This window comes from Garra rufa, chromosome 6 (assembly GCF_049309525.1).
Source record: "Garra rufa chromosome 6, GarRuf1.0, whole genome shotgun sequence".
Lineage (NCBI taxonomy): Eukaryota > Metazoa > Chordata > Actinopteri > Cypriniformes > Cyprinidae > Garra > Garra rufa.
The window spans coordinates 27,024,233-27,050,116 of NC_133366.1; the positions used below are offsets into that span (position 1 = coordinate 27,024,233).

Consider the following 25,884-nt stretch of genomic DNA (forward strand, 5'->3'; position numbering starts at 1 on the left):
CATTTGGCAGCTTCCTCTTACCAACGCTTCATGTTTTCCACCATGCCATTGGGACTTGTACAATTTGTACAGTCATGTACAGTTTTTTTTTAAACAATATAAGAGAAATGGAGGGTGCACTTTGAAAAATAACTGCCAAATCTATGTAATTATTTATATGTATTTTAAAATAAAATTGTAGTCATTACTATTAACTGCTGATATGATGCTCAAGAAACTTGAGACACTTTTTTGGCACAGTGGGCTATTTTAGATATTCTAGATTTCTGTATTGTGTCACAAGGTGTCTTTTTCTTATAGCCTATAAACCTACTTTTAAAAAGCTTTAAGAGTTTCATTTAAAATATTAAATCAAAAGCACTTCTGGTTGATTACATTGCTCTTGCTAAGAGTTTCAGTTTCATCTAGACTATAGTAAAATATGAGAGGCGCTATGAAGTAAACCACGGTGAAGAAGGACAATAGTTCTGATTGGACAGGCTCCATGTACCATCGGGAAGACAGCCACTCCTCTACTACAGCGAAACGACACGAAAACCTTATTAACCACGTGAATATATAAGCGAACAAGTTCTTTCTATGCTTTTCAGTGTTCCACGTCCACGAGGAATTGGTTTATTTTTCATCATAAGATGCAGTTCGGATATTTCCGCCGGGTGGTGCGTTTCACGGATTTCCCGCAGAATCAATTTTCTGTAATATCTTGGTGAATTTATTTGAAAGGCTTCACAAGACGAAACGGTATGTTTATGCATTTGCCAAGTTGGTTCAACATCTGAGTATGTTTCTACGAGGTGGATTGTGATTAGGGTCAATAGGGTTGAAGAAAAGAGATGATAATATAGTTCAGGGTGAGGGGTGTGTGATTGCATGGATCCTTTCAGTTAACGTAGCCCAAGTATATGAATACATTCAATTTAATTTCGCATATCAACAGGCTATCAATAGTAAGTCACTTGAATAAGTAACCCACCGTTTAAGGTCTACTTTAATGTAAAGACGTCCAGATGAGCCAGTTAAAGTGGGAGGGAACAGTTTTGTTTAGGTTGGCACCCTTGTTTATTTTGCGCTTGTTTTCCAAACTTATAGCCTACAATCCAGTATTGCTGATGGTCATTTTGTAACCTTTATTTTTAATATTTGGTAAGCATAAACCATATTTTTATCATTTGAGCTAGACGTGTATGGAATATTGCAAACCACGCTTGACATTTCGACGTTGGGAAATATATAACTAAATGTATGTTCCTGGCCTTTTTACGACTGTTAAGTTGTCTTTTCTCCTGTTTTCTCAGTGAATTGCACAGGAAGGTGTTGAAGGCTTCCCAGAAACTTAAGGTACATTTTCTGCTGTCACATTTGACTGGATAATTGCTTGCTTGTCGGTCCCACTGTGGTTTTAGAGTTGTTTGAATGATCGTGTGGGCCTCGCACTTGTTTATATCCAAAGTTGTTATTATGTAACGGGAAATGTTGTTTTGCTAAATCGATCAAATAATATGAAATAACATTATTTTTTCAGTTAGGGAAAAAACAATATTCGGCCTTAACGAATTAGCATAGTAATACCGTAGACATTGCATCTACAGGCTATGCTATGTGTTATTTTAATAACACAGGGCTTGACAAAGGTTGTTAAAATGCCACAAAGTCAAACTTCCTGTTTAGTTCGAGTGCTTTTGTCCATTGTGTCAGAACTGCACACACACAAGCGAAGAGTCAGGTCTGAACACAACACCATGTTGTGTGGATTACGTATGTTCCTGTAGCATACACTTAGCATAAAGTCACTCAATTTCTGTGTTTAATTTGTATTTACGTGTTTATGTTTGTAACTTTCGTCTTGTTGGAATAGCCCAAGCAGCTTAGTGAAATACCTACTGGTTTGAAACGTTACCTTGCAGTAATAGATTTTTAAAGTTATTTTTAATTCTTTTTAATCATTCGTATTATAATTAAGTGCCTTGTTTACCCACTCTTAGTATATCAGAACGTGTATCTAAGAAATGTTCTAGTTTATGGAAAAGTCTATAAACTATAGACTTGATCTGCTTTGTGTAGGCCTGTGTGTTTCTCTAAATGCAATATTTTATTTAGTACGTCTCTTTTAAAAAAAAGAGTATTACAGTGAATAAAAAAAAAGTTTTTGTTTACAGCTAATGTAAATTAGATAGAATATGTTCAAATGCAAAAGTGCTTGAATAGCAGTTAGAGGTCACTGCATAGTTAGCTACATAGAGCACAACCACGTGACCAGCTTTACATTCCTCCTATGCAGCCACCCTTTAGTTTTTAGCATTTGTGTTTCTACACAGATGATTTTTTTTAAGAAAGCTTTTTAGCAAGTATGTAACTACATTGTAAAGAAGTAGTAACCTACGATTGTTAAATTAAAAAGCTGTTTCTCCTTGATACAAAATAGAAACCCTTAAAAATTAGTTTTGTTGGTATAAATTAATAGGTTGGTTCAGTGATGGTATATTATAGTATTTTTGAGTAAATAAAACCATTAGATATGGATGTTACTGTTTAGTGTACATATTTATGAGTGGTGGAGATGAAATGGCAAATTTTGAATCTACAAACAACCTATATTCATTGACCACTCTGCTTTAGTCTAAAGTGCAAACCCTACACAGACAGGGTGATCGAAATGTTTTTGGAAGTAATTATATGTAAATGAAAATCATTCTGAGAACATCCAGATGAAACTTGACAAGTTCTAGATTAAAGCAGTCCATCAGGGTGAGAAGGAAATATTCGATTCAGATTGTTTTTTGCTCATGAAGAGCACACCATGTAATCATTAGATTATATTAATAGAGGTGTCATCTGAGTTGGGATGCGGGGAAAATAACATGATCAAAATCCACTATGTACTATGCACATATGTACACTTACCTTTTGTAGCTGAGTAATTTGTATAGGTTGCATTGTTGTACATATTGTGGTCCATGTTTGGTTGCAGCTATGTGGCTGTTTTTAAATGAATTTTAAATTAGTTTGTTACTTTTGCTATGCAATACATATTATACAAGCTTATTATTATATTATTATACACAATAATTATAATGTTTTTATAATTATTATACACAAACAGTGAATCGAAACTCAACCAGAAAGTAATGTCAGTATTTTTTAATCATAAAGAAGCCACTTAACTTTTCAAGTGATAGTATTTCAATGATCATTATTACATTTAATAAACTATATAAAAGTTCTGTTTTGTTTGTTTTTTGTTTGATTGTTTTGTTTGATTTACAGAATTATCAAATTTATGTGTTTGATAATTATGTTCTTTACTTTTCAAACAGGTTTATTCTACAATGTAAGTACTTGAAGAAAATAACTGTTTTGAAATAATGATTTAAATATTCTAGTTGGGAAACACATCCGATATCAGACAGCAAACTAGATTAAAATGGGAATAAAAACAAAAAAATAAAATGGTAACATCTATATAAACTTGTTTTGGTCAAGCAGAAAAATATGTATAATTACTGAATCAACCTAAATACAGGAATTTATACTAACAAAACTAAATTTTATAGGTTAAATCAAGTAGAAATAGCTGTCAGCAATTGCAGGTCATCACTTTTTGTAATGATTGTAATTATTACAATCTCTGTAATGATTTTGAAAATCATTTATACAACCTCGGCTGCGTTGCACTGCCCTAACTCAGCATTACAAAAACATTTACAAAACCAGTGCTTGTATCCGTCAGCTGTTGATTTATAAGTTATATATTTGTTGTTCATGTGTTATTTGTCCTGAATGTTCACATGTAATACAAATACTGCAGTGTTTTCTGAAGCGTGTTTGTGTTTGATAGTGGAGTCATTTTGAATCTTTTCAAAAGATTTTGAATCTTTAAGATTAAAATTAAGAGACACAGGACTTTTTTATTTGTAGATTTATGATGCGTTTACAAATAGTAATTTTGTCAAAATCAAAGACAATATTTTAACAGCTTTGAGAGTGAGTGCTATCAGCATTAGACAGAATCTGTTTATTTTCAATTAAATTTAGGGGAACAGATAAGGGAGCAGAAGGATATAAGGTAACAGAAAATTAAAATGTAATTTAAATTATAATTTACAGCTTCACAGATATAGTGACCCATAAATGTTGATAAAGAAATATGTATTTTAGTGTAGTCTTATTATTTTCGTGAAGCTGTTTAAAAAAATGTTTATTACAAATCTCAATTCTTAGAGCTTTTTGTACTTAAATGCTGTAATTCAACAGATGTGTTCATTTGTGCATCAAATAGTTTTTTTTAAAAATCTAAAATCATTTTGTTTGTTATGTGGACCAAGTTGAAAAAACAGTGACCAATTCTTTTTATACTTTTTGACAGCTTAAATATAAAATTAAAAAGAGTTCCTGAAAAAAACATATGTTTCTGAGGAGGGATATTGTTTGTGTTTGTGCTCAAGTGCTTTTTCGGCATTCCTTTTTATTGAAACTGCATAGAGAGATACGGTAGTACGAAGACAGTGCTACTACAGTCGGTGGAAGTGGGCCAAGCCAATCGGCTTGTGTGTGTGTGTACGCGCGTTTGTAATCAGAGCCGAGCAGATCAGATGCCACACTGTGAACAGGACTTGGGTTCTGTCACCCTGTGTCACTGATGCACAGGAATCCTGTCACAGAACACATGTTGAATGTTTTGTAGGAATCATGATTAGAACAGCAGATGAGTGTGTTACAAATACAGAGTAAGAAAATGCCTGGATGTGGGGATCTGAATAAGGTTTTACAGGCAACATGAAAACTGTATTCATGTTTCTTGTCTTATTTAGATCAATTCATTTACAATTTCTTTTACGTGTAATAACTTGTCCTTCCTCTGCAACAGTTTTTATTTTCAGTTAATTAGGGCTGGGTGAAAATATCAATTTTCAGAGTAGTTATTCATGTGAACACTCCTCAGGATTCTTAGAATCCCAAGATTGATCTATTACTCTGACTGCTTTCAGTTGGCGTGTGAAAAAGCGTCGTTCAGCACTTCCCATCACTGCGTACTGCTAAACTGACTCACTCATCATCATTTTTGTAATGTACAAAGTTTAAAGATTGCCTGTTTCCCACTTGCTTCAATGATGTGGCTGTCCCTCGCTGCTGAATCTGTATGCTCTCCTATTAGCCGGTTCTTTTTAGTGAATCGAAACATGACGAAAGCCTGAAGAAAGACTCTTGAGACACTTTACCGATTTGTAGTAGTCTGAAACACTGCTCTGTTTAACTTTCAGAATTAGCAGAGAGGGAATTTCCTTTATATGTAAGCAAAATGAACATTATAACTGAAATATACCCAAATGAATGATAATCAAATGCTTCAAGTTCTTTTGAATTTGAATCAAATTTGTATACCCAGCTCTGCTGCTGATGTCAATTACTAATAGCAATTTAGGCATGGTTTTAGCAAACTTGCATTCATCCTTCTGGTACTGTAGGTAGTGCACAATTTTCACAATCCTGTAAATTACAGATAACTGTCTTGTAATGTAAAGCCTGACTTGAAATAATAGTAAAAATATAAAAGAAAATCTTAAAAAATAGATTGCATATGTAACCCTGTACCACAAAACCAGTCATAAGGGTTCTTTTTAAAATTGAGATTTATACATCGTTTGAATAAATAAGCTATATATATATATATATATATATATATATATATATATATATATATATATAAATAAATGTATATATGTATTTCAAAATCTGGAATCTGAGGGTGCAAAAAATCTAAATATTGAGAAAATCGCCTTTAAAGTTGTCCACATGAATTTTCTAGCAATGCATATTACTAATCAAAAATTAAGTTGTGAAATATTTATGGCAGGAAATTTACAAACTATCTTCATAAAACATGATCTTTACTTAATATCCTAATGATTTTTGGCATTAAAGAAAAAATCAATAACTTTGACCCATACAGTGCGTTGGTTATTGCTACAAATATACCTGTGCAACTAGTTTTGTGGCCAGGGTTACATATGTGTTTTTTGTTGAGTGTCATATTTGATATATATCATATAGTATGATAAAGGAGAATCTGGGGTTCATGCAATATGGGGGAAAAAAATGTTGCACATTTTATTTATGTGCAAACTGCAATTTGGTGCAGATGCTGGTGCAGATATGGCAAAAGTAAGATGAAATTCTGATAGCTTGTAATGGTAATTAATGAGATGTTTATAACAGTATAACAGATCATTTATATAAAGTATAAATTATAATAGATTTATATGAAATTATATAAATATCAGTTGTCATTCTATATCTCCCCAAATTATCCCTAAATTATGTCTTCGTAAGATGATATTTAAATGCCTAGTTTTATGATTAAAACATAATGCAGGGCAATACAATAATGATTGAAAAATCATATTTGATACATCTAAACATGATTTTTCGAAAAAAGCAAAAAAGTATGTGTAATCAAGTAAACCTACTGTAAGCTGTTTCAGTCCAGTAAGTGTTCATCTTGAAATATTACTAACAATACCGAATTCTAGACCAAAATGGCATAGATGTATCAAGTGGAGGGAAATAGGTAAAATCCATGGAATAAGAGAAAAAAATGTATTGTTGTGCTTTGGATGTTAGAATCGGAATGCAAGTATTTTTTTTATAGAATACTGTCATCAAAGATGCCATTTGAAGCTAAACGCAGACATTCAAATGGACAGACTATGGATGAAACTGCAATGATTACTCTACTTTTAAAGCATAAATTTTATTTAAACAATAGGTCTACATAATATTCACATATGTAGTTCATAGGGGACATATTGTACTACAGTTACAGCATGATTTTACAACACTACTTAAACCTGTAACATTTTACATAACATTTACCTATTTCATCTCACAATTTTGACTTTTTTTTTCTCACAAATGCAAGTTTAAATCTACTAGTTCTGACTTTATAACTCGATTTAACTCTGCAAAAGCGAGTTTGTCAATTCTGAGGGGAAAAAAAGCCAGAAATGTGGGATATAAACTCATCATTCTGAGCCGAGCAGAAAAGAGAATGACGAGTTGATTGTTCTTATCAGAATTGTGAGATACAATCGCGGAATTGTGGGAATAAAGTCAGAATTTTGAAATTTAACCTTAAATTTACCTTTTTATGCATGGCTTCCATAGACTGCTACTTGAAAACTGTCATTCATGCCATCAGAAAAAACACCAAATTGGTCAATGCAAAACGGCTTTTACTTCATAAAGTATCAATTATTAATCAGACGACAAAAGACATGTAGTAGACTATGTATGTTTTTTTTGTTGAATAGCCTGTGTCATTTAAAAAACATAGCAATATGGAAGTTAAATGCAATTCAAGGTGACTTGTGTCATTGCATTGCCAGTAATTGTGATTTGCCTGGACAAAGAGGACAGTATCTGAACTCTATTACACCAGTAGAGGGAGTAAAGCGGTATTAAGAGATTACACGGATAAAACCCATCTCCATTCATCCTTTCTCTGTGTCTCTTCTCATTGCCCACATCCATTAGCACCTCTCGTGGAGGATTCTGGATATTGTGCATGGCAGTGCATTTAGTGCTTTTGCCCCCATACTGTACCCAAGCTGAGGCAAAGCTGATGACTTGGGGATGGTGCAGGAGTTGCCATGGAAACCCCATAGCTGGAGAGTGTGGAGGTATAGGCAGGTCGGCTGGGCTTTTGTTATGGATGGAGTGTGTGAGTCTAGCAACACAATAGCCCACTGAGACCAGCTCACAGGAGAGGGAATTTACTGGGAAAATTGTGATCTATAAGTACTGAGAGAAAGGTTAGGAAGCAGAAATAATGACGTGACATGAAAGCAAAGTGAGAGGAACACTCCCTTTTTGCTGATGGGTGTCGACTGTTCAACAGGTTAGGTAGCATGTTTAAGACTCACATTGAAGAGCTGAGTATTAAATTATAGCTTTATCCAAACAAACTGCTAAAACTACTAGTATTTTAATAAAATACACATCATACGGTTTAATCAGTTACTCTTAAAGGGATAGTTTACCCAAAAATGAAAATTCTGTCATTAATTGTTCACCCTCATGTCATTGTGTCATAGCCTGGAAAAATCCAGACCCTAATCTATTAAGATTATGGGTCTGGGATCGAGCAATGAAAACTGCCTAACTCGAGCATGCATTTGAAACTCTAACTGCACGCAATTGGATAACGCCACGACCAATCACAACAATACACGCTTAGCTACCAGCAGAGCTAAATGATGTTTCATTAACAAAGTTCGGGAGAAGCGCGTCAGATGCTTAGCGTAAACATCACAAGTCAATCAGCGCCATAGGTTTAAATACAGTTGACTCACCTCAATTCACTCGATGGTTTATCAGTAAACCTCCACCAACCCATCTCATCACTCCGAGTTCTCGCTACTCCTATTGGGGGATAACGTACTCTGGGTTCGGGCCACTCCCGAGCTCGGAGCCCTTCACCGGACAGCACGCCAAACATGCACTACTATTCTCCGGCTAATTATATGTAAGCTGAACTCGTGAACTGATAGATTAAACTCTTGCCGTATCCAGTCGGCAAAACAGCAAAAACGTCCTTCTTGCAGAGGAACGATTCGAGTTTTCGGGTTTCTGTTCCTCTTTTATATGGAAAGCCAAGTCTAACTCGTTCATTGTAGCGGTAGCGGCCAAAGCCGTTTCAAACAACTGGTGTTCATCTGTAGCGACAGCGATCTTTCAAAGTTTACTACATGATTCGGACGTCGCAGTGCTGTCATCATCAGTTTAGCTCGCCTCTGGCCCGCCTACATCAGATACACCGATTTGATTGGTTCCCACAATTGCTTACGTATTGCAGTAACCTGCATCATTGCTCGATGCCAGAGTGTCTTGCAGAGACAATTCAAATTGTGCTCTCGCGAGACTTCTGGATTTCCAGGGTAATTGTGTCATGGAATTCTCGTAAATGGCGGCAAACTAACCCAGAAGAGAAGAAATCCTTGAATAAAGTCATTGTTTTTGTGTCCTTACTACCTTTTATCAAAAATATCCTTTAATGCCTTGTATTCTTCTTGAGTGTCAGTGAATGTTATGGATGTGTGAAAAGGTGGATGTCAGGACCTGAAGGATTTTTCTGTAAGCAGTAAGCAGTTTAACTGCTCAGGACAAACAAACAAACAAAGAAATAAGCAAATGAAATAGCAATGAGAATGTGTAAATGTTTAAAGGCATGTGTTCAAGAAATATGTAAATGTATGTGTATAAATATGTTTTGAGAGAGCTTTTAAAAAAATTTTAAGCCAAATATAACACAAATACGTAAACTGACGTTCAAAAGTTTGTGATCAGTAAGTGTTGTAAAGTTTTTTACAGAAGTCTTTTACACTCATCAAGAGGGCATTTATTTGGTCAATACAGAAAAAAACAGTATACAATATAATATAATGGTTTCTAATATACATTAAAATATTTTTTTTTTCCTGTGATGCAAAGCTGAATTTTCATCAGCCATTACTACGGTTTTCACTGTCACATGATCCTTCAGAAATCATTCGAATGATTTCTGAATTTATTATCTATCTGATTTATTATTAGAATTATCTACGATGGCAACAGTTATGCCACCAAATATGGTTTTGGAACCTTTGAACTTTTTTCAGGATTGTTGGATGAATAAAATTTTTTAAAGAACAGCATTTATTTATAATATAAGTCTTTGCTATTGCTTTTTTTTTTTTTAAATCAATTTAACACATCCTTGATTAATAAAAGTAATAGTTTCTTTCATAAAAAGAAAGAATACAAATGTACTGACCTTTTGAACAGTAGTGTATATTGTCAGAAAATTTTTCTATTTTAAATAAATGTTCGAAACCATCTTTGGTGGCATAACAGTTGCCAACGTAGATAATTCTAATAATAAATCAGCATATTAGAATGATTTCTGAAGCATCATGTGACGCTACTGTAATGATGCTGAAAAATTTAGCTTTGATCACAGAAATAAATTAGATTTTAAATGTATATTAAAATATAAGACTGTTATTTTACATTGTAATAATATTTCACAATATTATTCTTTTCTGTATTTTTGATCAAATAAATGCAGCCTTGATGAGCGTAAGAAACTTCTTTAAAACATATAAAAAATCCTACTGATCCCATATTTTTGACTGGCAGTGTGTATCACATAATTGTGTATTTCACTGCAGTTGTCTACGAACAACCAGTCAGTATTTACTCTGACTGACATGCCTTGAGCACACATTACACAATAACCGTTGTGTGATGAAAATGATGACTTGCATGTCATGAAGTTAGTCATGAACAGCAATTAAATCTTGGCTCTTGAAGCATTTAATTAATCACATTTTGCAATGTTTTATTTGTGTTTAAATTCACCTGTGCATGGAGGTGTAAATTTGCAGGTCAGTTACCTACTGATCAGTTACCTTGTGACAAGGACACTAAGTAACAAGGTCCATTGTGCTACCAGTATTTCAGAGTTGACATAGAAAGGTGGAGGCTATGCTTTAGTGATATTAACCACTCCCTAAAATTGATAATGGTGATATCAGTGCTGGACAACTTCGCTGTGTGGGTGACTATGTATGTATTTTTTTTTATTTAAGCATTAAAGTATCCTTCCATTGATGTATTAATATGGCTACTTTGTATATAAAGTGTGAGCATTATAGCTGTATTACATTTTATATGTTGTTTTGCACTTGTCCTGCAGTTATTGTTCACAAATTAGACTGTACAGATTGTATGTTTTTTAAAGCATGCGGGACATTGCAATAGATATTAGAATTTTTGATCTTTTATTGTAAAACTGAAGATTTAGTCGCGCTACTGCATTACTGCTGAATAGCAGTCTTGAAAACTATTTCCGCATAGTATTTTACTGTTCCGTTTGTATTGATGGAACAATACAGATATTCAGAAACAGATCTTACTGTCACGAGAATCATTTGCTTCTAGTATTACTAACAATTTCTGGTATTTTCTTAACAAGAACCAGTTCACCATTCCCAGCTGTCTCATCTCTGCATTGTGGTTTTGAAAATTAAGTCTTACCATATTTGCATGCATGTGCATTTGTATGCTGTTCTGGAATGCAAACCTTTGTGCCTGCCTGTCTGTAACTTGTTCTGATACTGTGACACAATCAAAGTGGTTTTACTCTGGCATTCTGAATCGACAATGGAATAACAAATGATATTGTATTTTTTTGGCTTGAATGTGATCAGAAAAAAATGTGAACACAATGCTCTGTTGTATTGTCTTCATTAGCTGTACTCATGAACACACATACTGTACCTGTACAGTGTAAATTGTATTTTTGTATTTCGAAACACAAGCTTTTGACAAAACTAAATTTGACTAAAATAATTTGCTCAAAATGATAAAAAGATTAGTTCACAACCAGAACAAAATTTTACAGATAATGTACTCACCCCCTTGTCATCCGAGATGTTCATGTCTTTCTTTCTTCAGTCATAAAGAAATAGTTTTTTGAGGAAAACATCTCAGTTTTTTCAATAAAGTGAACTTCTATGGTGTCCGTGAGTTTCAAAATGCAGTTTAAATGCTTTGTTCTGGAAGTGAACTAAGTTATTGTTTAAAATAAACTAATGAAACCTACAGTAACTCATTAATTCACAAACTGATTTGAAAATGAAAATGTCCTGGTAATTTACTTACCCCCATGTCATCCAAGATGTTCATGTCTTTCATTCTTCAGTCAAAATAAAATTTAGGTTTTTGAGGAAAACATTCCAGAATTTTTTTTCCATATAGTGGACTTCAATGAGAACCAGTGGGTTGAGTGTCCAAATTGCAGCTTTAATGCAGCTTTAATGGCCTTTACACAATCCTAACTGAGAAATAAGGGTCTTGTGTAGCTAAAATTAAAATTGTGTATACTTATATAACCACAAATGCTTGTCTTGCACTACCTTTGCAATGCATCTTCAGGCATACATAATCACTTTAGAAAAATCATACGTGGTTAGTTCTTCATCTGTGAAAATTACAAATCATTTTTCTAGATAAGACCCTTATTCCTCAGCTGGGTCTTGTAGAGCCTTTTAAAGCTGCATTGAAACTGCAATTTGGACCTTAAATTTGTCGAACACCATTAAAGTCCACTATATGGAGAAATATCCTGGAATGTTTTCCTCGAAAGCCTTAATTTCTTTTCAAATGAAGAAAGACTTGAACATCTTGGATGACATGGGGGTGAGCAAATGATCAGGACATTTTTATTCTGGAAGTAAACTGAATCTCTTACACACCCTCAAGTCTTGCTTTCTAGTTTGAGCTCAAGTCAAACTTTGTTCATAATCTTCCATCAATCAATCTTCCTTTAAAAATACATCACCGTCACCGATTGCTTGTGTTGTATATGACATTTATACAAGGCTTAGTTTATGAATAGGCTATTGAACAATTGGATTCGTTCAAAATGCTGATTCAAACTAAACAACGATGTGTTGCTCACAGACTCTCCCAGCAGTGGTCTCAAAGACCAGCTAAAGAAGTGGCCAAAACCCCTCTAAAATCAGCCTACTGACCAGCCTGGATGACCAACTTAAACCAGCCAACCAGCTTAGGCTGGTTTAGCTGTTTTTTTTTTACAACAAGGATCCCTTATCATATACAAATATGAGGCAAAAACTCATACAGGGACATTTTAGCCCAATATCTTGAATTTTAGGAGCATAACTATATTTTTGGAGTTCTTACACTGCATCCTATTTGCCATCAGTCAGTTGTATGAAATGTAAGATGACCTACAGGTCTGGGGGTGGGGCCAGTGCGTTAACTGCGTTTAAAATATTTTAATCGCATTATTTCTCATAACTAATTATTTAAGTTAACATGTTAAACTGACAGCCCTATTAAATATATTACCAAAGTAATATTGTTTGCAAAAACAGATATCTTTAGGAAATATGGTCACACACACACATACAAACACTAGGTCAGCTCTTTAGATGCTGAGCTATAGGATATGGATGCGCGCACACACACACACACACACACACACACACACACACACACACACACACACACACACACACACACACACACACACACACACTAGGTCAGAGGATGAGGATCAGGTTGTGATGAAGATAATGCTTCTTCAGCCTCTTGTGAATCACGTGATAGTCAGTGATCTGATGGCCAGGTTAGATTTATATGCAATACTAATATTATTACAACATTGCAGCGGATTGTTAATTACTGTCTAATTGTATCCATTGCGGCAAACACTGACACACACATCATCATAGAATTTTTCTGCATAAAACATGCATTTGTATTGTATATTTGACATTGCCTATGGATAGCGTACGTGCTGGATTGCCTCTTTTCAACCCCTTCAGGAGGATTGGAGTGAGCTGGGTTTGTGTATGTGTGCTTGTGTTTGGGGGCAGGGGGTGTAACCACACTTAATAAAGGCCTCGCCTGTGTCTAATAATCCCAATCCCCTCAGATTAAAGAATGACGTGTAGAGCGCTGCTTGGCTCAAACTCCAGCCACGTTGTATCCTGTTGAGGGAATACACCAGGCATGAATTGTTGTTTTACGTGGGCTCTGACGAAGCAAGAGTCTGGAACACAGAGCGTTAACGTCACAACTTGTGAAACTTTTTTTTCACGTCTAAAGAGGAATCTTGGTGTCTGGTCTGTAATGAACGAGAAGCTGCTTCGGACCAAATCTGTGAAGATCTAGAACTCAGTAACACCTCTTTTGTGGTTCAGAGGCAAAACTAATTCAATTAGAAAAGACAACAGGAGTTGTTGGATAAACACTTTTCTCTAATGACAGCACTTTCTAAAACTATTTTGTCCTGTCAGTCTTCATGATCACTGGACCATCCACTCCAAGTTGGAAAAAGGTATCATATTCACTACTGTACCAGTCAAAAAATCCTTTAATGTTTTATGTGTTTTAAAATGGAATTTATTCCTCTGACGCAAAGCAGATTTCCAGCAGAAATTACTCCAGTCTTTAGTGTCACATGATCCTTCATGATTAGAAATCCTTCTAATATGCTGATTTGCTGCTCAAGAAGCGTTTATCAGTATACGTTTTAAATGCTGTTCTTTTGAACTTTCTAATCATGAAAGAATCCTCAAAATAAAAAACGTATCATGGTTTCCACAGAAGTATAAAGTAGCACAACTGTTTTCAACATTGATAATAATAATAATTGTTTCTTGGGCAGCATATCAGAGTATTAGAATCATTTCTGAAGGATTGTGTGACTTGAGTAATGGCTGCTGAAAATTAAGCTTTGCATCACAGAAATAAGTTACATTTTACAATACATTTGCATTTCAGACAATGTTACTGTTTTTGCTTTGTTTTTGATCAGATAAATACAGCCTTGGTAAACAAAAGAGACGTTTCTTTCAGAAACATTAAAAAACCGTAGTGATTTCAAACTTTTGACCGGTAGTTCAGGTATCAGTAGTCGTTCTCTTGTGTCATACAGAAAGTCTTGTTTGGTTTAGACTAGAGTTTTTCTCTTCTCTGTCTTGTTTTTAATGAGACAGAGAGGGAGGGGGAAACTCATACATATGCAAATCAGGCATGTTCAATATATTTATGCAGCAAGTATGCCTCTCACGTATTGAAATATGGACGTGAGTCCTTATGCATCACATACATCTTGAATGCATTCCAAGCGAGATATAATTGGCAGGGCATCCATGGGGGGAGGCGCATATGACATTTAGCAAAAATTCTAGTGCCCAAAAGGGGGTCTCTGCTCAGTAGGCTACTGTGAAAATGCTGTAGAAGGATTTGTGTTGTCTTTAATTTTGTTTTTTGTCTTTATCTACTGTATGATACACCAATTAGTTCTGACATTTTTACTGGTGTAGTACTGATTTAGAGGTCTTTTTTTCCAGTGATTACAGCCTCCTCTGTTATTCCTTTCTCTCTCTCACAGTTGTCTCTGTATCTCTATGCAAGTCTCACAGGGTTTGTTGATGCATTAATGTTTTAATATTCTTCTCTGTTACATGTCCTTATTGATATCTGTCAAGTCTTATTGATTTTCTCCTAAAAACTGCAGAATGCTACACAGAAAAAAACGTCATGCATTATTAACAATGTTTACACAAGCTAAGACTGACATAAATCTATACTCGCACATGCACTACTTTTATATACAGGTTAGTTAAATGTATGACTTTTACGTGCATTTTGCACACGTTTTAATCCAAAGCAACTTTTGCATTCAAGGTGTATACATTTTATCTATTCATGCATTCCCTGAGAATCTAACCCAGGGTTTAGGCATTGCTGCTAGTGCCATGCTCTGCTGTTTGAGCTCCAGGAACTATCCGTCCATCCATTATTCAAGTCATTTATCCTCTGTAGGGTCATGGGGAATGCAGTAGGTTTTTGTTTTCAATGTTGGAGCAAATGGGAATGCAAAAAAATATTTCTAATTGTCTCCAGGGGGGAGGGGCGCATGAGTATTGCAAGGGGGGCATGGGCCATCAGCAGAAAAATAAGTATAAAAATTAGGGCCGGGACTCGATTAAAAAAATTAATCTAATTAATTAGAGGCTTTGTAATTAATTAATCGCATTTTAATCGCATATAAATATTTGACCTGAGAACAGTGAGAAGTAAGTTTTTTCATATGGATTTTTAGTATACCATTGAATAATGACTGAATGCATAAACTTAAGCAACAAAATATTGTTTATTTTTGTTCAACCAAGTCCAACAGACCAGTGCAATATTGCCATTAAGTGTAGCAATAGGATACAGTGTTTCCCCTAGGTTTCCATTCTTTTTTCCTCGGTACTTTACCCTACTTTGTGTAATAACGAAAACATTTATTTCAGTGAAAAAATAAACCCAAAACTCTCTATTTTAACATTTTGAACAATAGGGCTTTACAATCTTTTGCTATTTTTTTTTTTTTTTTTAAGAAATTCTTGTGTTTTAATTTTTCTCATAATCAAATGAAAGCATAAACATTTATTTTTAATCAAACGAAAAAATAAAGCTTTTTAATTTTTGGCAAACAAACAGAGGTTTGCTTTTAAAATCAATAAATAATAATAATTTAACATTTAAATAATAATCGTAGTATTTTTTTCTACAATTAAGTGGTTAATCTTGTTGTTATATTTATTTTTTATCATATATATTGTTTTTTGTCAATTATTTAAATAGGAATATTGTTCTGTTTCATGTTAAACCGTACTTTTATTTTGACAGGTTGCCGTGAAGTTTCTGTGTGTAAAGTATGATATGATGCTAGTTTTCTCAAATGAAACGGTAAATGTGACACTGACAGTAGCTTTGGAGATTGAGTCTATCTGTTCGTGTGAGATGCAAATTCAAAAAATTAACGGGAGCATCACGCGTGCAGTAAAAAAAAAGGCGTCTCTGCCATTCTAACATACAGAGGCAAACGGGACATGCAGGATTCATATTAAAACGGTCTTTTTGCATTTCAGTTTTCACAGACACTAGTCCATATCGCGATTTGAATTAAGTGACAGACGAACTTTTGATTTATCAATCCAAAAATCGACGAATTTACGTGGCATTCCACGCTATAGTAAATTCGGTTTTTATGAATGGAGTCCGCGATCCAGTCCGTGTTTTCTTGGAGGAGACATTGTAAACGCGCCCCCCTAAGATAATGGTAGGGGAAACACTGGGATATTTAGAAATATAGTAGCCTACATTTCAGAAATTCAGGTACCCTATAGGTAGGTAGACCTTCTGTAAAAGCATTGAGGTGATACTTGAGGCTCGATGTGCTGCGGTGATATGCGCATTCCTTTGGTCTGAACGCTAGTTGGTGCTCCAGTATAATCGGTCCGCTGAAACTCATCCAGTGAGAAACGTTCCGCAGTGCAAAATTAAGTGCGATTAAAATGCGTTAAAAAAATTTAACGCGTTAATTTTGTGTAATTAAGTAATCTAAATTAACGCGTTAAAGTCCCGGCCCTAATAAAAATGTAAACAGCCAAAGGACGTCACTTAGAATGGGAGATGGATCGGTGTGTGAAAGAGAACATAAAACCATAGATTAATTCGCACAGACCCAGGCAGGTGCTGGTCATTCAAAAGCTCAATGCAGAAAGTTTGACGAGGTATAATTGCTCTCAGCTTCAAAGTTAAATGATTTGCAACTGTCGCTTTGTGGTGTCCAGCAGAGATGTCACTGACACTGCACTCCGCTGAACTGCAGTATTCTGGCGCCTCAGTCTCGGTATACTGTACAATGCAGCATACATTCACAAATGATAACTCAGCGGCAGACTTCCACTCAACGCAGGGGCGTAATTTCCACTTGGGGCTTTTTAAAAATCCTGTTTGTGTCCTCACACTTTCAAATGGTTTTTGTAAAATTAATGTCTTGTATTGTAGAATGCATGCACAGATCGTTAAAATGAAACCAAAAGTAAAACGCGCACACTAGGGCTGCACGATACATCGTTTCAGCATCGTCATCGCGATGTACGCATGCGCGATAGTCACATCGCGGCAGTCACGATGCTGGGCAAAATAAAAATAAAATTATGTGTGTCTGATTTAAAAAATTACTTTCTATATCTCTAAACTTTCTATTCACGGATCTATATTTGTCTAATATAAAGTAATTAACTCTCATTTAAGGGTTCTTTAAAAACTACAAAGCACGCATTGCTTCACCTACTTCATGCATGCAGTCTCTGTATGCGCACATACTCTTTGGTGCGCATGACGAAATGAGCGCGGGACAGGAGAAAAGCGCCGAAATGGAAGATTTGGACGCAAAAAGAAACGCAACGTCGGTCATATGGAAGTATTCTGGATACAAAAACGATGATGCTGACCAAAAACAGGTGCTTTGTCGGGAGTGCCTGGCAGTTGTTGCCACAACTCGCGGAAACACTACGAATTTGTTTGACCATTTAAGTCGGCACCACAAAGCACTGTATGACGAATGCAAAACCAGATCAGATTGCCGTCCAAAGCAAAAAACTATTTCGGATGCGTTTGCCAGTGTGACGCCTTACGAGAAGGGCTCTAAGCGACAGAAAGATGTCACTGATGCTATTACATTTCACCTTGCGAAAGACATGGTACCAATAAACACGGTCACCAAGCAGGGTTTTACAAACATGATCCGCTCGCTTGACAAGCCTTATGTTATGCCGTCACGCACTTATTTTCTCAAATTGCCACCCCAGAGCAGTACAACAAATGCAAGGCACAAGTGGAATATTATGCAGCAACAACCGCTTCAATGAGTAAATTAATGCATACAGAAGCACCAAATTGGTGTATTTGAATATTTATATTTACTTTATGCAACAGTTCTGAGAAAGAAGCCAATTTTTTTATAGAGTTGTTGAAAAGTGTATTCTTTTGTTAGCTGATGAGCAACACTTGTTTTACTTTGGCTAAACAAAGTATGCAAAACTAAAAAAAAGAATCTTCTGACTTTTTATTTTTATTTTGTGACAAAATATATTTACTAATCTGTTTTCAAAAAAGAAGTTGTTGAATAAAATGTTAAATTACTTATTTTGTCACTCATGTTAATTCCTTAATGTGATAATGAAGTGTCCTCTTTTCATTCTCAAAATGAGTTCCCTTTCATCAGGGTAAAAGCAACATTCATTATTAATTTCATAACATATTAGAGCCTTGATTTGCCTGAATTGACAGTGAATAAGGTGAGTCAAACTGTTTATGAAACAACCCAAAATAGGCTTTAAAAAGTATTTTATTTCAGGGTTTGATTATACTTTTACATTTTTTTATTCTTTGAAAATGCTTACAAAATTATCCCAATTATTTTTGAATTATTATTTGATTTTTAAGCAGTTCAAAACACCTGATGAACATAAATGAATTTGTACACATCGCAATATATATCGCAGGAAAAAAAATATATCGCAATGTAATTTTTTCCCAATATCGTGCAGCCCTAGCGCACACGCATTCAAAAGCAATTTTAATACCCCACGCTTAGAGATCGACTCCCCAATGCGCGCAAATTAGGCTACATAAAATATCTAGGCTGTTATTAGTATTGGGCTATAATCAGTTGTGTAGTTTTCTATAGCTCTGTATCATGATGGGAAAATTCGGTCTCTATTTGCACTTTGAATATTGAAACAGTAGCCTACTTTGATTATCGCTGCATTTATTGCCTACACGACTAAGAAAGAACTGTGTCGTTTATTTTTTGTTATTTATACTGTAGATTCTTTAAAGGTCCCATATTGTCAAAATCGAAATTCCCTGGCTTTTTTCATGATAACTTTCACACAGCGATTCCGGTAAATGCACTGATAATGTGTCCCATGATTTGTTCCGGAATTGTTTAATTTGGTTCATTCACAGTTGTTTTCTGGAATCTGTGCGTCCTTTACACACAACCCTTAAAGACATGTGAAGTTTGGATGTGAGATGTAATGCGACGCATACGTTTCACTAAACTGAAAGTAACCTGATGAACAATCTGTGCTTCAGCGCTGATTGTGCGGAGCTGGCTCTGTCTGATCGCTGCTTCATTCCACTTTGCACGTATTTTTTTGTCGTGAAGAGTCGCAGGGTAACGTGCATCATCACTACAACACTGCCTTTATGGTTCTGGCTTTTGTTCACACAGCGCTCGTTCCCGTAATTTTCCAGAATCAGCGCGCATTGTGAAAGGGGCTTTACTAAAGCAACAGTTATGTAGCTTACTGCATTCTGTGTTTGAAAAAGAAAAAACATTAATGATTATTCTGAAATATCTTGTTGAGTATCAGCAGGCTAGGCTCTCTCTATGGCTCTGGGTTCGGCTACAACGATACATGACCATAGTTACCTGTGATTGGCCTGGCTCTGCGTCACTCAGAAAACAACAGGCCAATCAGAAGAGAGGCTCATGAATATTAATTAGATGGGCCAAAATCGACCTGTTTTTGACAGAGCTCTTAAAAAAGGAGCTGTAAAAATATATTGAGATGGATTTTGGCACTTATACCGCAAATATATATTCTTAAGGACATCTAAACTAAAATAAACCTCCAGAAATGTGTACAATATGGGACCTTTAAAAATGCAGTGGCTGCCTGTAATTTAAACGGCTGTACTTACAACAGAGAAAATAAACATCTTGTTTGTGTACTCATATTTTCATTCATTCCTGTCCCTTGTTTAAGGCGTAAAATAAATATATAAAAAAGGCTCTCAGAATTAGCCCATTTGCTTGAAAAACATCTGCAATCAGAGTCAGCCATGAAGAAACAAGATCGGCACATTACTAAAAATAAATTGGGTGCTCCTATATTTTTTTGGTGCTCCTAACTTTTTGAAGTTAGGAGTACCAGTGCTACCAAGTAAAAAAGTTAATTTCAAGCCCTGCTTTGCCTTAGGACAGCATGAAACCCACAAAAAAATAAAATAAATAAATAAATAAATAACAGAGAGAATTATAATAATAGTTATTCTCCCTGTGCTATTTTTTAATGTTTCAAGTGTTGCATGTGTTTTTGTCCTGTAGCGTTTTTTGTTTTTTTTAACTAAGCATAAATTTTTCATTATGTTTAGTAAAATCATTTGTTAGCCTTAGGTGGGATAGGTATTTTCAGGAGGGGGGCGCCAGATTTTTTAAAGGTTTAAAGGGGGGCGCGAGCAAAAAAGTTTGAGAACCACTGGATTAGAAAATGATCACTACTGATCATGGTGTGTTTATCTTTAAGTTAAAACGACATTTCCCCACCATCCCTATATGGTTCACACTGGCTCTAACAAACATCAAATTGCAACAGTTGTTGGATTATTGTGATAAACCTGTTAGTGTTTGTTGGGCCAGTGTCATAGTGACAGTTGTGTTTTGCAACATTTTTTTTGGGGTTGGGTCGGGCAGCGTGGGGGCAGCGTGGACCAACCAGCATTAAAGGGATAGTTCAACAAAACAATTCTGCATCATTTACACATTCCAAAAATCAATGGCTTTCTTCTGTGAAACACAAAAGATATTTTGAACCAAACTGTTTCTTTACAGTATCTTAAGAAAAGAAAGTAAGTCATAATTTTGAAATGTAGTCTGCAGTGTGATATAATCTAAGAATTTCCAGGTTTAACTAAATTGCTATACCTGCAATTTCTCAGTCTCAGGTAGCCAAAAAATCCTGCTGTGTTGTATTTTACAAATAGCTAATGCATTGCGTGTACTCGCTTTGTCAAGTATGCTTATTAATGCTGTTTACTCTTAAACACTAATTTGTGCTGTAGAGGGCATCAGAATGCTAATACAGGAATTTCAACTCATAAATAATTGACTGAGCTATGCAGAATGCTAATGGATTAGCCACTGGGGGCAGCGGGATGCTGCTGTGGTAAAACAGCTTATGTTGAATGTTAATGTGGCAAGTAATGTCCAGGTGTACCTCTGGAATGTGAAGAGCGGCAGTGATTCTATTTCTTGTCTCTTTATATTCAAGAGACAACACCAGGGGCTTTAGAATTAAAATCATGTTGACAGTAAATGCTGGTTTAAAAGCAACAGTTGTTGCTGAACTAGTGGTGCAGTGTTGTACCACACATATTGGGTTTAAATATTAATTTGAATTTTATTAAATGAAATCAAATTTGGTTTAATAAAGACATTTATCTCACTTGGGAAGTGCAGGTATGGTACCTTAATGCAGCATTATCAAGAAAAGAAAATTTTTTGAGATGCAACATTATTATATTTTGGTAAAAAAAAAGTACCAAAAAAAAAAAATAATAATAACATAAAAATACGTCAATGAATCGTTTATAAGAATATCAATATTATCAGGGTTTTAAAATGAACTTTTTCACTCACCAGGCAATTTGGCTACTAAATGCCACCCAAAAATGAAAATTCTGTCATTAATTATTCACCCTCATGTCGTTTTTAAACCCGTAAGACCTTTGTTAATCTTCGGAACACAAATTAAGATATTTTTGATGAAATCCGAGATAGGGCTGGACAATATATCGAACGATATTGTGAGGCGCGTTTAGTCAATGAAGCCGGTGCTAGATGCGATTTACGTCTCTGTGTATTAATTGCCGCTCCAGCGGAACCTGAGCGGAACGCACGTGATGGAGATTTACTACTAATCAAAGCACCGGCTTCATTGACTAAACGCGCCTCACAATATCGTTCGATATATTGTCCAGCCCTAATCCGAGAGCTTTCTGACCCTGCATAGTCAGAAATGCAACTGAAAGTACAAAAACACTACATCGCAACTGTTCAAGGCCCAGAAATTTATTATGGACATTGTTAAAATAGTCCATGTGGCATCAATGGTTTAACCATAATTTTATGAAGCTCAAGAGCTTCATTCAACAATTTATTTAACAAACTCTTCCATGTCAGTACTCACGTTCGGAAGAGAAGAAATTGCCATTATTTTTGTTTTCTTTGTGCACAAAAAGTATTTTTGTAGCTTCATAAAATTAGGCTTAAAATTAAGGTATTTCAAAGATGTCCTTACTACCTTTCTGGGTCTTGAACATAGTTGCATTGCTGTCTATGCAGGGTCAAAAAGCTCTCAGATTTAATCAAAAATATCTTAATTTGTGTTTTGAAGATGAACAAGGGTTTTATGGGTTTGGAACGAAAGGAGGGTGAGGAATAATGACAGTTTTTTTTTTTTTTGGGGGGGGGGGGGGGGGGTGAACTATCCCTTTAGTTCAAACTAATATTAACCAAAGCAAAAATTAAATCAGAATTGAATCAGATTATCAAAATCACTTATATTTAAAATTATTTTTAAGTATAGCATTTATGTCATTGTTATTTTTAAACATTGCTAATTTCATAATGATTGTTTTATGGGGAACACTTTAAAGATTAGCAGACAGGCTGATGATTCATACGATGAATAGCTGATTTCTCACAATTTTTTGTGTAATTCTCGTACTCTTGTCTCATGTGTCATGTCAAGTTCAAACAGGTTGTCCAAAACAATGCATGTAATCACTATACAAGCAAAAGTTCATTTCAGGAATAAAGAAAAATGCTATTAATTAGTTGAATTTAGTTGTTTTATAATGCAAAAAGAAAGAGAAAGGGTGATCTATATTATAATTTTTCGATAATACTGAAAAATAATGAAAAATTCACAGTAGTGTGAAGCCAGTACTTGTCCAACATCACTGTTAATGAAGGACATCATTTATAAACCATAACCCACCCATTTGGCTAATAATAAGTTGATATGTATTACCTGCCTCTGTTAACTTTCACCTACATTTGGTGGGTATTCATTTTAAACTCTGAATATCATGCTTTTTGAAAATAGATTACATGAAATAGACATTTCATGCTGACTATAAAATGTTTTTACAGTACGTGTGGCTCATTAGGTTTTTAGTATTAATTAATGTTAAAAGGTTAATTAATGTTGATTCTCAAAACTATCAAGTGGATAGTTCAAAGTGACATTTCAGTTCAGACTCAACTAGTATAGATCCATCTAATGAGCCGAGGTGAAGGTTCACATGAATCACTCAGTGTATTAAGGGGTCAGTAGTGTCTTAGCTTTGATCCCATTGGCAGTAGCTCTGACCGAGATGGGACAGAAATGACCCTGTTCATTTCAGAGCATCCCACACTCACTAGATCAGTTTGTGAGATGATAGAGATCTCCAGATGCCATACTGCTAATATAGATGACTAGATATTGTAGATCTGATTAAGGTGAGAGCTACATTAGTTGCTGAGGAGGCTAAATAATTTTTCTCCACACCAAAGCACTGAGGGCAACTATGCCTAGTGCTTGGCTATAGCAAATGTATTGGAGAATGCCTAGTGCTACAGCCAAGCACTAGGCATTCTCCAATACATTTGCTATAGCTCACAATACAACGTCTTTTGTCCCAGTGGAAAATGCACTTGCTCTGTTTCTTGGCTCTGATTCTTTGCACACTTTCAGGATGCTTATGTGCTTAAGTGATTAAGAGACGAAGTGGGAAATCGGGTTAATTCAGCTTAGAAGTGTCTCTAGGCGGGTGGGAGCCACGGCCACTTCAGGGTCCCTGGGGCCTCAAACATATCCTACATCTGCCTGCAGGAGTTTAGCAGGTTCTACTCTTTGTTTTGATTATTTTGTGCCGGTTATTCCAGATTTGTAAAAAGACTTCAGGGCTGTTCGCCCATCACCCCGCTGTTCATTTAGAGCCTGAGGCTCAAATCACCAAAACTAAAGGGTGTTTCCTTTAGCCTTTGTCTTGATGTCGTTGGTTTAGTTTTGAAGATCCCACGTCATATGTGACGTGTGTCATGTGTAGGCTTTCAACCATGCTCTGTGTGAATGTCATTACAGTTTTACTATAGTTGCCTATTTTTTTTGGTTACGGTCCTGATGTGATTTGACAATGGTTGTGCAACTGGCTAGGTTTACTCTTTGACTCATTACAATAGATCAAGTTTTCCTGGCTTTTCTAAACACATGGGTGGAGAGCAATCCTGGCACCTGTCTGGTCCTGAAACCTCTATTACATGACTAAAACAACATGGCTGGTGGAGCAACTGTCATGGCGCATTGGTGTCTTTTGCACCCTGTCAGGATAGTCACATTGTTGCATCGCACTATGAGCGTATCTGCTCCCTTTCTTTGTAAGGAGGTGTGTCGCTGGTGTGTAAGTAAAATAGTGGAACTTGACAGGAGTCTCGGCATGTCTGCAGAACTGGAAAAGCAGGATGTTGTGCGAAGGTGATCTCTGGCAGTGCTAACATGTTCAGGTAGCACAGTTAATGTTTGATCTGTCTCAGCAAACGTGTGGACACAGTGAGGTAAATGACTTGATCTTTAATATCTCACACATCTCTGACAGTAATTATACAGTATATAATACACCATTCCTGTTGAATGGCTGAACAACATTCCTGTTGAAAACAGTGTTATGAATTTTGTAAACGTATTAATAATATTATTGTCATTTTAATATTATTAATTTCATTTTAACCCTGTACAAAATATAAGCAGCCTTTACAGAACAATTAAATCGTTCACTGAAATTATTCATATGATAGTTCAGTTTTGTAAAGTGTTTTAAAGTCTCAAATGCTTACCAAAGCTGAATTTCATTGTCATTGATTAAAAATACAGCAAAAAATGGTAATATTGTGAAATATTATTACAATTTAAAATACGTTTTCTATGTGAACATATTGTAAAATGTCTTTTATTCCTGTGAATCAAAGCTGAATTTTCACCAGCCATTATTCAACTCTTCTGTGCCACATTATCTTTCAGAAATCATTCTAATATGCTGATTTTTCATATCTTTGTAAAAGCTTAATTTATATTGTAACATAAATGCTTTTGTGTCACCTTGGATCACTTTAATGCATCCATGCTGAATAAAAGTTGTACTGACCTTAAACTGTTGAATGGTAGTGTATATTAACTTTTTTCTTAAGAGTTAGCTCTAGAAGGGCTATCTTTTAAAGCTACATGTTTACTACTATTTACAGTTTAAACTCTGCTGTGTCCTATAAAAGTTGAGTTGAAGGTGATATCAAAACAGTAACCGACACTCATCTGGCCCCATTAAAGAAGGTGATGTAGTCTAGTGATCTTCTTATGGCTGGTGATGTCATTTGGCCTGCAAGTGCAGCATGGTACGTCACCCTGTCACAGTCACTGGTGATTGATAGTGAGTTTTGTTTATTCCTCTGACCCGCTTCAAGTTCAGCTGACTGGCGCGCACAAACCTGCTTCGTACAAATCTGTGTGAATATGTAGCTTTATTGGCCCATCTCTTTTTGATTGAAGTGAATCTCACCTAATACCCAAATGTTGCTTGTTGGCATTGTGTTCTGTGTGGTGGTCTATTGGTGCATTGCACTAAGCATTCAGATGGCAT

General features: G+C 35.4%; 1 protein-coding gene across 2 annotated transcripts in view; it reads left to right on the forward strand.

Annotated features, from left to right (window-relative positions):
- The first annotated feature begins 482 nt into the window (after positions 1-482).
- Positions 483-25,884, forward strand: part of LOC141337500 (insulin-like growth factor 2 mRNA-binding protein 2) — a 48,340-nt gene continuing 22,938 nt past the window's right edge. For both annotated transcript variants that reach the window (XM_073843340.1, XM_073843341.1), the window contains exons 1-2: positions 483-741; positions 1,296-1,338. The gene's annotated coding sequence lies outside the window, so the exon portion shown is untranslated. The remainder of the gene's footprint in view (positions 742-1,295; positions 1,339-25,884) is intronic.